The sequence below is a fragment of the Streptopelia decaocto genome (genome assembly GCF_964273445.1).
Source record: "Streptopelia decaocto genome assembly, chromosome: 7".
NCBI lineage: Eukaryota > Metazoa > Chordata > Aves > Columbiformes > Columbidae > Streptopelia > Streptopelia decaocto.
This window is the reverse complement of record NC_138661.1, coordinates 13,964,743-13,976,807: the sequence shown is the minus strand read 5'-3', so window position 1 is coordinate 13,976,807 and position 12,065 is coordinate 13,964,743. Positions and strand designations below refer to the sequence as shown.

General features: G+C 41.2%; 1 protein-coding gene across 4 annotated transcripts in view; it reads right to left on the bottom strand.

The window, feature by feature from the left end:
• Positions 1–12,065, bottom strand: part of BCL11B (BCL11 transcription factor B) — a gene marked incomplete at its 3' end in the record, with an annotated part of 89,823 nt that overhangs the window by 32,045 nt on the left and 45,713 nt on the right. The window lies entirely within an intron of this gene.

The window sequence follows — 12,065 nt, the reverse complement described above, 5'->3', positions numbered from 1 at the left end:
ACACCTTACTTTCCTGGGGTCTCCTCAAGCACTGCTGCAATAAAAAAGCCATTTCTTCCAGGTTTAGATGCTAGAATTAACACACAGAGCACCACACAAGGCCAAGCCAAATTCTGATCTCAGTTACAAATGTGCAACCCCATTGATTTCCAATGGCCTAATTTGCAATGGTCTCGAGCTGCTGTACCTGAGAGCACAATTTTATCCACCGTTTTCACAGAGAGGAGTAACAGCAGTACCTCTTACACACTTGTGAGTATTTTAAATACAGTAACAGCTGGACAAACATCAGTCACCATCACTGGCTCTCAGTCTCATTTCCATCACATTCAATAAAAACCAGGATGAGCAATTCCTCAAAAATTAGTCTAAATTGTTTTTACCCATTTTATATAGTTCTGTAGCTTTTTATTATCTCAGTATTTGAACACCTCTGAAACTTTCATATCTTCACCCTCATAATACTCCCATCAGAGAGTGAAGACTTGGAATTCCTTACTGAATTGGTCAGAGACTTTACATGAAGAAATTAAAGGACTTTTCAAAGATCACAGGGAAAATACAACAAGAGAAACAAGGCTTGGAGTTAGTTTTCCCAAACCATAGGGAATAGAACATGAGATACAAGAATCTCCTTCTCTTATTAATACTTTTCACTGGATAGCAATAAAAGCATACAACAAATTCTGAAATCCACTCTTAATATTTTTCAATCTATATTTTCCTTTTTTAGCCAAATACAGGGTCCTTTCATTGTTATCATTGGGGAGCCCTGGACAGGAATGCTTTCTTTTCTCCCAGCTGTAAAGCAAGCCTGTTGTTGCTCTCATAAAGCTGCCTTTTCTAAGGAACACTGCCTATGTGGTGTTCTCCTTTGATTTTAGACGCATGATTAAAACTTAGGGCCGTGCCCTCAGTTGTGTAAGGCCAACAGAGTATCTGCCCATGCAGAGAAAACATGAGATTCCTGATGCTAAGCCTCTGATGTACGTTGAGCTATGTGCTTCCCAACCCCTTTACACCTTTGCACTGCCAACACAAGGGAGTTCCACAATTTGCTCAGGGCCAGACACACCTTTATTCACAGGAAAACCTGCTAAGAAGCAGCCAAAGCAAATCAACACTGAGTCAGAACACATGTGTACTTGCTCAAGTGACCACTTCCAGAAACAATAAAATACTGTGGACAAGCCTTGTCCTGCAAAAATTACACATTCACAGCTCATTCAGCAGTCTGGATTCATTGCAATGAGGAAAGCCACCATGTTACAAAGGATAGCTTCCTTCACACACTTTCTCAAGGGTGTTTTCTCCTACCCCACATAAGGATATAGGAACAACCAGTCAGGAGACTACACCAAGAGAAACTCTGACATGTTTTGCTGACTGCACTGTAAGCTGTGCACCATCTCTTGACTTCAGTCCTAGCTCTCCTCCACAGAAATGAGGTTTACCATGCACTACAGGCTGACCAGTGATGATATCACACACATGAGTATCTTTCCAGCTTAATTTAGGATAGTTGTATTTGCATCAATTACATTTCTTCCCTATAAGAAAACTAAGCTAAGAAGAGAGTGGAGAAAGACAAGTAAAGAAAGGCAAAAATCAGGTTTGGGGTTTTAATAACTTTAAAGTATGATCTTATAGGAAGAGAGATACCATTTATTTTATTTTGGTACAATTTCAGATTTCCAGTCATTTTGTGAGGTATATCAGTTGGAAACTGTTGACATTATAGCAGAGTCAGGTAGATATAGGTCAGGAAAAATCATCAGAAACAATCTAAAAGGCCAGGTTTTACCCCAGTAGTTACTTTAATTGTCTAACTCCTCAGTTCAGTACTGTCCACAAAACAAAAGCCAAGGATTTTAAGAAACAATTTTATTTGAAATTAATGTTGTTATAGTTAGCCCCTAAATGGAAAAGACAGATAAATGTAAAACCAAGCTCTCCTCTGTTCTCACCTGACTACTGGATACAGAGTCCTATTCAGGTACGAGAGGAATGGAAGGTCCTGCTGACAGTACTCTGTTGTCATTTTTACACGACTGCAGCACAGAAGCTGACATAGCCAGAGCTCTGGGATGCCAGTACCTGTCCTTCTCCATCACTCCAGGTCCTTTCTCTGTACCTTTTTTTGTCCTTCTCCTCTCTTCTCTCTCTCTTGCCATACACACATATCGCAAATCGGCCTGATTTATAGACAGCAAGGAAGATTTGTGTTGGTCCTTACATTTCCATCTGTCCACCTGTGAGATACTTTGCTAGTCTTGGTATTATCTGAATGATGATTTAACAAAAAATAAAAATGCAAAGACCATTTCGCCAAAAAAAAAACCCAAAGTAACTAAATCTATTAATCTATTTTTTTTCTTTTGTCCACAGTCATACTGGTGAACATTTAAAGAGTCCAGGAAAGATTTTTAAGAGAGGTTTTAAAAAAGAAAGATCTCTTGGTTTTTTGGAAACACTCACAATCCTATTGCCATTGTCAGAAATGCCTGCCCTTGGCCAGAATTTCTCCTCCTCCACTCTGACATGCGCTGGCTGCTAACCTGCTGTTACATACTGGCTGGGAAGGCAAACTCTGACGGCCAAGAGAGCACCACGTGTGAAAGGACTGTACAGCATCATGCATTACTAAACTGAAGAGCCCACGTGAAAAGATTCTGTTGGTACCTGCTTTTATATAAAAGCTCTTGCACTTACTGTGTGCGAGTGTACGTCAAAGTTGGCAGGATGTTACAAAAACTGATCTTGTGCCCAGGCAATTCAGTCTTTTGGTCGTTTTACTGTCTGCTCTCCACAGTTCTGCATGAACTCAAGCTAGCAAACTCTGAAAAGCATTTGGCCTGGCTTGCCAGAAATGCTTGAGCACCTAGCCAGTCCACAAATAGAAAAGAGAACAGTATCAGCTTCGTAATTCTTTTTATGGGTTGAATTAACTTCAGAATCAGCATTGTGCAGGCAATAGCTCTGGAAACTGAACTTACCTGCCCTCGGACGACATACTCCCCGAGTAAGAACTGAGACACAAAGTCCTGGTTATAATCAACTCACAGTACACTCTCTTGAACTGGAGTTTGTCAAGTATTTCTGACAATTTGAGGGTAATGCTGTCTTGTGTACAGATATTTCACAAGCAGAGAAAAATACTACCTGGGATACATTATTTGTTAACTGTTCACTTGGCTCGTGATAGGTGTGTGACTCTGAACTGTATTTGGCATCTAACATCTCTCTTTTGATAAATAGCAATATCTTAGCAGCCTTCTCTCTGAGCCAGTGCAGACAAGGAATGGGCAGCACACGTTCATCAAACTAACATCTGCTTTCAATTCTCATTTATAGATGTGGAATCCTTTCAACTGGACATTAATCATTCTTTACAGCAGCAATTAGATACTTGAGACAGATCAGAACAAATCAAATTACCCTTATTTATTAAACAAAATAATCCTAAGGAGTAAATAAAAAAGATACCAGACCATCCTGTGTGCAGCAACATAAAAAGAAAATTAAGATACTGACACACAGAAGTCTAAAAGCTTTCAGGTGCTAGTTTCAAAGCCTCAGCTGAAACCAAATAGCAAAGGGCTCTACTGCAGAATGCCTCATGGCTTATTTTAGCAATAAGGTATAATTGAAAGGATTAATGCAAATGTAATGTTTCCCTTCCAAAAATTCCAGGAATGCAAAAATTACTCTCATCTGCACTGTGTGACTCATGTTTTTAATGCTGGAACTTCATTTTCACTCATGAGGAATTCGAGCTCAGGGAAATATTACCACAGAAATCCTCATTCAGACGACAAAGGAAAATATCTTTCTCTTTCACTGCAGTTAAACAAAGGCTAAGAATCTTGTCTTTGGAGAGTCTGGCTTGATTCGTCGTCAGGCAATGAACCCCCTGCACACCAAGGGTAGACACTGCCCTCCCTGAGGGATCAAGCAGATCGTGCTGAGGAGCTCAGATTCTCCAGACTAGCTTGAACCAAGCAGAGTTGCTTCGTTACACTGTGTTTCCCCAGCTTCACATGGCAGACAGCTTTCAGCGGACAAGTTGGGGGACACTGACATATTTGCATGGAGATTAGTAGCAAACCATTTGTAGATCACAAGACAAATCTGGACTGGTCTAGGAGAAGTTACGTAGCTATCCACCAAACACCTGATAATTCCTTTTTCTATCTTTCCTTCAATTGCTTTTTCCAAAAATTGCTTATAGTTTTTAACGAGGAAACAAGATAGCGTGCTTGCTACAGAAAACTGGCAATTCCCAGCTGAAGAGCTCTCACAATCTAGATTACATGTATCAGCAGCATTTCAGAGCCTTTTTATAAGGAGGTGCTAAATGTTAAGCAGATGAGAAGTTTCATGCAAGAATACATCTGAGAATGGTGAGCAGGGTTTGGCCATCCACACACAAATGATACTCATCTGCCTGTGCCAGAGATCATGAAACCAATCGTCTGCTCACATCCAGAAAGCCCCATCCCACTCTGGGCTGCCTTTGCTGCTGGAAAGTGCCAGGGTGGGACAAGCAAGTCCAGAGGAAATGAGGTTCTACTGGACACCATGAAAAAATTAGTTGCTTCATCACTTCTCCTCTGAGCACCTATTCAGGTTGTCCATGGGTGGGATGGAGGCTTGCATGGGAAGGAGGAAGACACTTTTCCAGTGAACGTGTCAGACCTCTCCTCCTCTTCCTTCGACATCCACAGCCTCCCATGCTGATCCTTCCCTCTCCCTTCCCCAGCGCCGCATATACCTGACTGTAATAACAGGAGAGATACCATCTGGGGTTAGCTCATTGCATGTTTATTACTCCTTTGTTTATTTCTTAATAAATATAAACTGTTGTTACCTGTGCAAGGCTGTGCATCTAGCCCAGTTCTGGTGAGCCTTAAAAGCCTCAAATTGAAAATAGCCTAAAGATGTGAAGAATCACAGCCAGCATCGTGGCGCAAAAGGCAGCCAGTTAGCTGAGGTATGAAGAGAGAACCATTGCAACATGCAGCACCTAGGGATGGTTTTATATTTAAGATTTCCTGGCTCGGAGGTACTGTGTTGGCTAGTTAGATGTATTTATAAATAGAAGTGCCTGCTGACATTAATCACAATAATTTGGTGATGTGGCTACCGATGTCAAATTACGAAAGGTGCAGGTACCTTGCAAAGCTAAGACCAGTTTATCATTGGCCAGATCATTTATCAGCCAGGGAAAATAACCTTTCCTCCATGCTCTGTGATCTCATGCAAACGGGAATCTGAGTGAGAGAGGGAGGAAGGGGTCTTGGGTTTTTATTTTATTTGGTTTTTCGTTTGGTTCGATGTAACTTTAAGAAATATTAATCTGCTCCTTCATTTAATTTCATCTCTACCACTGGCCAAGCGAAATGCACTAATTTATTAGTTGAAGTAAGCCTTGAGATAATGTCACCCACCATTCATCCAAATTTGTCACTAGCATCCCATTAAAGCTGTAATTATTTTTTAATTAAAACTAAGGAAGCTGGCATGCATGTGCCTACTTTATACATCTGTTATGGGTTAAAATAGCTTTTAAAAAATGTTTTTTTAGACCGCAGTCTTTTGTGGCCATGGCCTATGCCAAAGAAAACGCAAACTTGCTTATTTTCTCCATGGGGCGCAACACTGCCTATGTGTGCCTGAACAGATTCGACTGGCCGTGAAAAGAATTCTAAATAAAACACAAACATGGAATTTGGCAACGCCACAGAAGCGAGCTTAAGACTAATTCCAGCATGCGGACGGCTCTCACACAGCAAGTCTGGCTCCACTATAAATGAAACCAGGCTCTGTAAAATCGCCAGTAAAGTTGGAGTTAGGATTTAAAGAGACAGGACTCTTATTCCAGAGTTTAGGGGAAAAAGCACACAGGCACATGTGCACGCACTGTCACATACCCCAGCTTATTAAGGAAATTCATGCCGGCCCAATAAGTCTGCATGTTGCAAGCTGTGTTAACTTTCAGCAGCCACTTCCACTTAAAAAAAAAAAAAAAAAGAAAAAGTGCAAAATGCACTTGATTTTTAGAAAAAATGCTGTAATTATTACTGCAGGGACCACTGGCAGAGACAGCAATGAATGAAGGACCTACCTGATGGCAAAGTTGAAATTATATATTAAAAAAAAGAAAGAAGTTGAGGCAGAGCAGGGGAAGGGAAAGGTGTGGGTGGGGAGAAACTCCATGGTCAAGGTGGCCAAGGACAGAGCAGCCTGTTCCTATCAGCCAGCCCAGCAAGCGGGATGCTGACTCACTGGGCCTTGCTGGGAGGGAGCTCTATGCAATACAGCCCCCGTGCTGCCAGGGAGGGGAGCAAATCTAACCACGGACAATGCAATCCCCTGGTTAACACCTCCTCAGCAGCCCCAGCCAGCCCCAGAGAGTAGAGACATCTGCACAAAAAGAGTGAGGAGAAAGTGAGAAACAACATTCACTCATCTTTACCTATTAAGGAGAAAACAAATTTAAGATGTCCCAGCTTACAATCACAAAATATGGCCTGGCAAACTTAACAGGAAAGGGCAAGGAGCAAATTATTTAACAGTGATAGTACTGTCTCCCACACATCCTCATTCTCCCTTACAGCTCTGATGATATCAGAATTAAAATTAAACCACAGGTGCCAACCTCAAACCCTGACCATCAGTTTTTAACTCGAAACAGGGAGAAGAGAAGGGAAGATTTTCTGGCTAGAGGGTTCTAAATATGGGAAGACATTTATGAGTGTGCTCGACTGCACTAATGAACGCTGACAGTGGTGGTGAAGGCAGGGGCCAGCATCACTGGAGCTTTCACACTGCTCTGCATGGAAAATGTGCAGAGAAAGTACGAAGGAAATTGGGAGGGAGTTTACAGCGATTTCACAAGATTTTGTGCAACTATGCTACGTATTTCTTGATAATGATAGAGAAGGGTTTGGCTTCAGTAGGCTACAGAGTTTTTAAGATGCTACCTCGACTTTACAATGGAGGTATTAATACAGTTTCAGGAGAACATAGAAAAAATACAGAAAGAATGTATTATTTTAAAATTATATTTTATAAAGTTTTGCAGAAAGGTAAACTTACTCAGTAATCTTGTCCTCTCCGTAGCCAAAACCACAATGATCCTATTCCCAGTTGAATTGATGGTTCACACATTTTTATAAAGGTTTTTGATTAATCAATCCGTAAACACTCAAACATAATTTTTAGACAGACTTTGCATTATAAGACTGTCTGTGCCACAATAAATGAACTTACTGTCTCCCTGTCCAACCTGAAGAGAGAAAATAACCCCAGTCTCTGTTAGGAGATGCAAACTGAAAAAAAATAGGTCCCCCACAGGCAAAGGGTGCTGCTGCCATGTTGAGGTCTTACTATGTCCCATTGATTTTTTGTTTTTCTCACTGAACACCATGGACAGTTTTAAACGGTACATCTTTCCTGACAATACTCTGATTCTTCCTTAAATTTCCGTACATCCCTGAATTCCATAGATCATGTTCACAGCTGGTATAAGAGTACAACACCACTGAAGTCAGAAAGCAGCTCCTAGAGAGGTGCTCAGCTAAGCATCCCTCGGCAGTCCCTAACCCATCCGTCAGTGGACTGCTGGCATGGTACAGCATGCCCTGGAAGAACCACGCTTGTCACACAGCCATGGAAGAGACGTAAGGATCAGGTTTAGACCTGGGCCTCAAGTAAAGTAGTCTAGGTCAATACAAGAGAGGTAAGGAGACCATCTGACACACAAAAAGGGTAAGATGCTCCCCTCCCATTGCCAGGGGATGGACTGAAAATAATGAGTTCACAATAGGCTCCAAGTAGCCAAGTGACATTTAAACAAGCATAAAAGCTGCAGGTATGCTCTGCAAACTGGCCTCTCTCCAACCAGAGATTCCTTATGTCAATAGCAAAGACAAAAATTTAGAAAGCATTGTTTCATGGCATGATTCCAGTGCCTATGTCTCCCCACTGCCTTGCTTAGTGCCTGAGTTAACCTCATTCCAGAAGTCCCAGGACCTCTGACTCTTACAGCTAAATTCCTAAGAAATGTAAGCCCTCGCTATGTGGGATTTTTGCCTGTTTCATTCCAAGCGCACGTTTTACTGACTCATAGAACCTGACTTCTCCAGTTTGTGCCACAGCAGGTTGCGTTAGCTGGAGTAGGAACCCATAGCAATGGATTAAGAAAAAAGTAAGAGGGAAATAAGGATGTCAAAGGCACATACCATACTCTACCCTACCAGATTCCTGTACGTGCTGCAAAAAGGCTTGGAAAAAACCTGTCCAAAAGAAAGCAAACAGCATAAAAGCGTATGTTGCTAACAGTTGCTCAACTGTTTACTGCTTAGCAGAAAGACAGACCAACATGCAGCACACGGGAGCCCAGTGGGGCACATGCGAGGTGCATCAGCATGGCTTCTTTGACTCAAATTCCTTTCTGAACATAAAGCATCCCATCTGAGCACAGAACCCTTCCTTTCATCTATTTTTATGAAGCACTCAGAAAAGAAAAAAGAATCCAGGTCCTCTGAATTAGGCAGTTCTGGAGGGACATAAGGTAATTTTTTTGCAGTTCTCTGGCCTAAACCTAAGACACCCCAGCAATATGTGAACCAATTCCTTTAAAAATTAAAATAAAATAAAGCTATTTCACTAAAAAATGTACAACACTTCACTGTTTTTTCCACCTTTCCCACTGGCTTGTGAATTCAAGAGCGGTTCTTATCGCAACTACCTACACCATACCCCATGGCTCGCCCTACTTCCTTTGACGCTGAACATCATATTTGTGCACTAGAGATTTATCTCTGTTCTCACAAACTGAACAGCCCAATTCACTTCCTGGCTCAGACACACAAACGCATCCGCACATGTCTGACAGAAAGCGAGAAGAAAAGTGATGACAAAAAACTACTACTGAAGGGGCAGGAGAAAACTCCATCCTGAATATGCCAGGTGAGGCTGTACAAGTGAACCGTTTAGCATATGCTATGTACAAATGAATGGCAATTTACTGAAAGAATAATTGCAAACATTTATGCCTCGTGCATGTGTATAAAAAAAAAAAATCAGCTCTTCGAAAGCTGGTGCATTGCCCAACCGAAAGGCAAGGCACCTGACAAACACTACCCCTAATTTTGTCGCTTTGTAGGTGATTGCTTCCTTCCTTCCTGCAGTTGAATTCTTCTCTTGGGAAGTGTTCACCAAGAGGCATTCAGCTCCCTGAAAAGGCTGGGAAGGAGGTGGCAGCAGGGAGAAGCTGATCCTATCCTGCAAACCATCCCTGGTGGCTACTCTGCTGCAGAAACATGGAAGCCATTCCCATCCTTTTGCTGAATATGAACATGCACCACACTACAGTTTCAAAAATAGCTTTGCTCCTCTTCCGGACAACCAAGGTGTTTTTGTACATAATAGCTGCCAAAAGCTATGGTGGTGCCCACACCCTGCCGACTGCACCCCATGAAAGCAGTATTTATTTGTGCTGGTGTCTCCTGGAAAGTATTGCACAAATGCCATGAAAAGGAAGACTCTGTGATTTGTTTGGGTCTTCTGTCAGAGCAGCAGGCAACTTGCCATCAGTGGTACCTTTTTGTAACCAAGCTACTCTCTCCCTTCCAAACTATTGATAGCTCCCAAATATTTACTGAATCAAGGTGGGGAAATGGGGTTTATTATTAATGGGAACAACAAGAAAGAAGCCCTGTAAAAAAAAAAAAAAATCCCCAATGAGATGAAACAGAAATGTCCTTCCTTTGCTTTCTTGTAACCTCCCCTTTTGCCTCATCTCCCACCTGATACCACCAAAGCCTGTTTGTGCTTTAACAAAGATGGATCACTTGCTGTGCAGTTCCCTGGTGCTTACCTATACTCTGAAGTCACCTGCTCCTAACCCAGCCATCACTCAGCAAACTCTAAAAGGAAATAAATTCATTCATTCCAATAAGCAAATTATAAAATCACCTTCATCCATCTTGTTCCTATATTTTTAAATTTGATTGTGGCTAGAGAATTGCTGGCTGGGAATTACCCTTCCCCCACTCACACATACACCCTTTAAAAATGCAAAATCTAGCCCTCTATTTCAATATTTCTGATGTCAGTGACCGGTGTCGGCTCTCCCCACACAGTAACTGCTTTAAAGCGCTGCATACAGCACTGCATTAAAAATTAATTACACATGCTATTTTATTGATAGTGCATAATGTAATGAGCACCAGCTGTGCTAAACATCCAAACTCCTTTTTAAGACAGCTATAAAAAAAGAAAGAAACTGCACTTCCAAATGCTTCTCCTGTCAGAGGAGAAAAACAGCAACATCTTGGATGGATTTGAAACAGGATTCTTTGATTTAGCTCTCCATTTGGAGCGTTTGAAGAGTTCAGACTCTCAGGCTCAGCATAGTGGTATGCGATCGAGTTAACTCTCTCAATGTTGGAGCCATTGTCTTTACTGCAGGCAATGTTGCCTTGAACCCTTTTGTCCCAAGACTACCAGATTTGGTTCCACCCATTAATATTGCAATTAAGGGCTTTTCTTTTTTCCTGCCATGTCTGGAAATGACAGGTATCCACTTTAAAGCACCTTTAAATATCACTATTGCTCCTGCTGGTTCTTAACTTGACATAATTAGGACTTACAAAGTTATAGCAATTGGGTGTCTGTCTAGAACAAAGCCTCAGCCACGCTCAAATTGCCAGCGCTGCTGCCCCATGCAGCACCCTGGTTTTAGCCACCCTTTGCTGCCTTCAGGTCTCTGCTGCCTCTTGACAAACACACCGTTCAGTCAGAAAATCAGTTCATGATCAGATCCATCTATTTTGAGTTTGGATCTGATTTTAATATCTAGTGAGACAGAGATCTGCATAGACAGACAGGTCACATATGATTTTAATACTTGGATAGATGGATGAACACATAGATTGATAGACAGATGAAAAGATGGATGCATACACTCAGACTGATGCATTACCGTTTTCAGTATATACATCTCTCACACATCCCTGCACTCTGTAAGTACTGTCCACAAAGTCAATGCTAGTATAGCATGCATTAAATATTTCACTAAAATAAATAAATACATGTAACCATGACTAATGGGGACATCTCCCCTGAATTCTAGCCAGTACTTAATGCAAACCTCTTCTTTATGCAGCAAAATAAAAAAGATACATTTACAAAGGGTCTCAGGGAAACTATAGGTCTTTGTCTACCCTCAGACACATAGACCAAATTCCTCTTTCTCAAAAAAGCACCCACTGCTGATCAGACATCAAGTTTTAGTAGATTTTTTTGCGTGTGAGAGATTATACTCAACAAAAAGTGAAGAGTAGAGTATCAGTCATTGTCCTGGGACTTGATGAGTTAGGTTTTTGCTGGTTGAGTTTGCATTCTCCGCTCTTATTACTGTTGGGCTTTTTTGGGTTTTTTGTTGGTTTTTTTTTTTCCATTGATCTTCCTGTGTTAACAAAACTCAGTCTGGAGTGAACAAAAGCTTGCTTCTTGTTCTAGCAAGAAATGCGCCGAGTGCATACCATATCATTAACATAAAAGTTTTTGAAATAGTACTGCTTTCTAGACAGACTCTATTAATTGCATCAAGCTTTTTACAGCAGGGTGGTCTAATCTTTCTCTCCTTACTGGCTGACTACAGTTATAAAGCCAACACAAAATGAATATGGTGATATAATTGAATGAGGGGAAAGTATTCTTTTAAAACCTGTTATTTACTTACAGGTACTTCTTTTATCTTTACTGTCACCTTAACTTTCGCCAAGAAAACACCAGGCTAGTTAAATGATGCAGGAAGTAGAATTTCAGTAACCAGGTAAATTTATACTAACTTTACGACTGTGTGATTTTCAGAATGTCCTAATGACTAATACAGCTGATTCCTTGAATTAACGGGAGCTTGTTCCAGTCTTCTGAGCTATAGCCCCATGCTTTCCTCTATTTTAGACCTTAAACTTCACAGCCCTGTCCATTAATCACTGCTGTCCATGCCCACTTGCTGTTTTTATATACGCAACTAAGTATCGTAATTG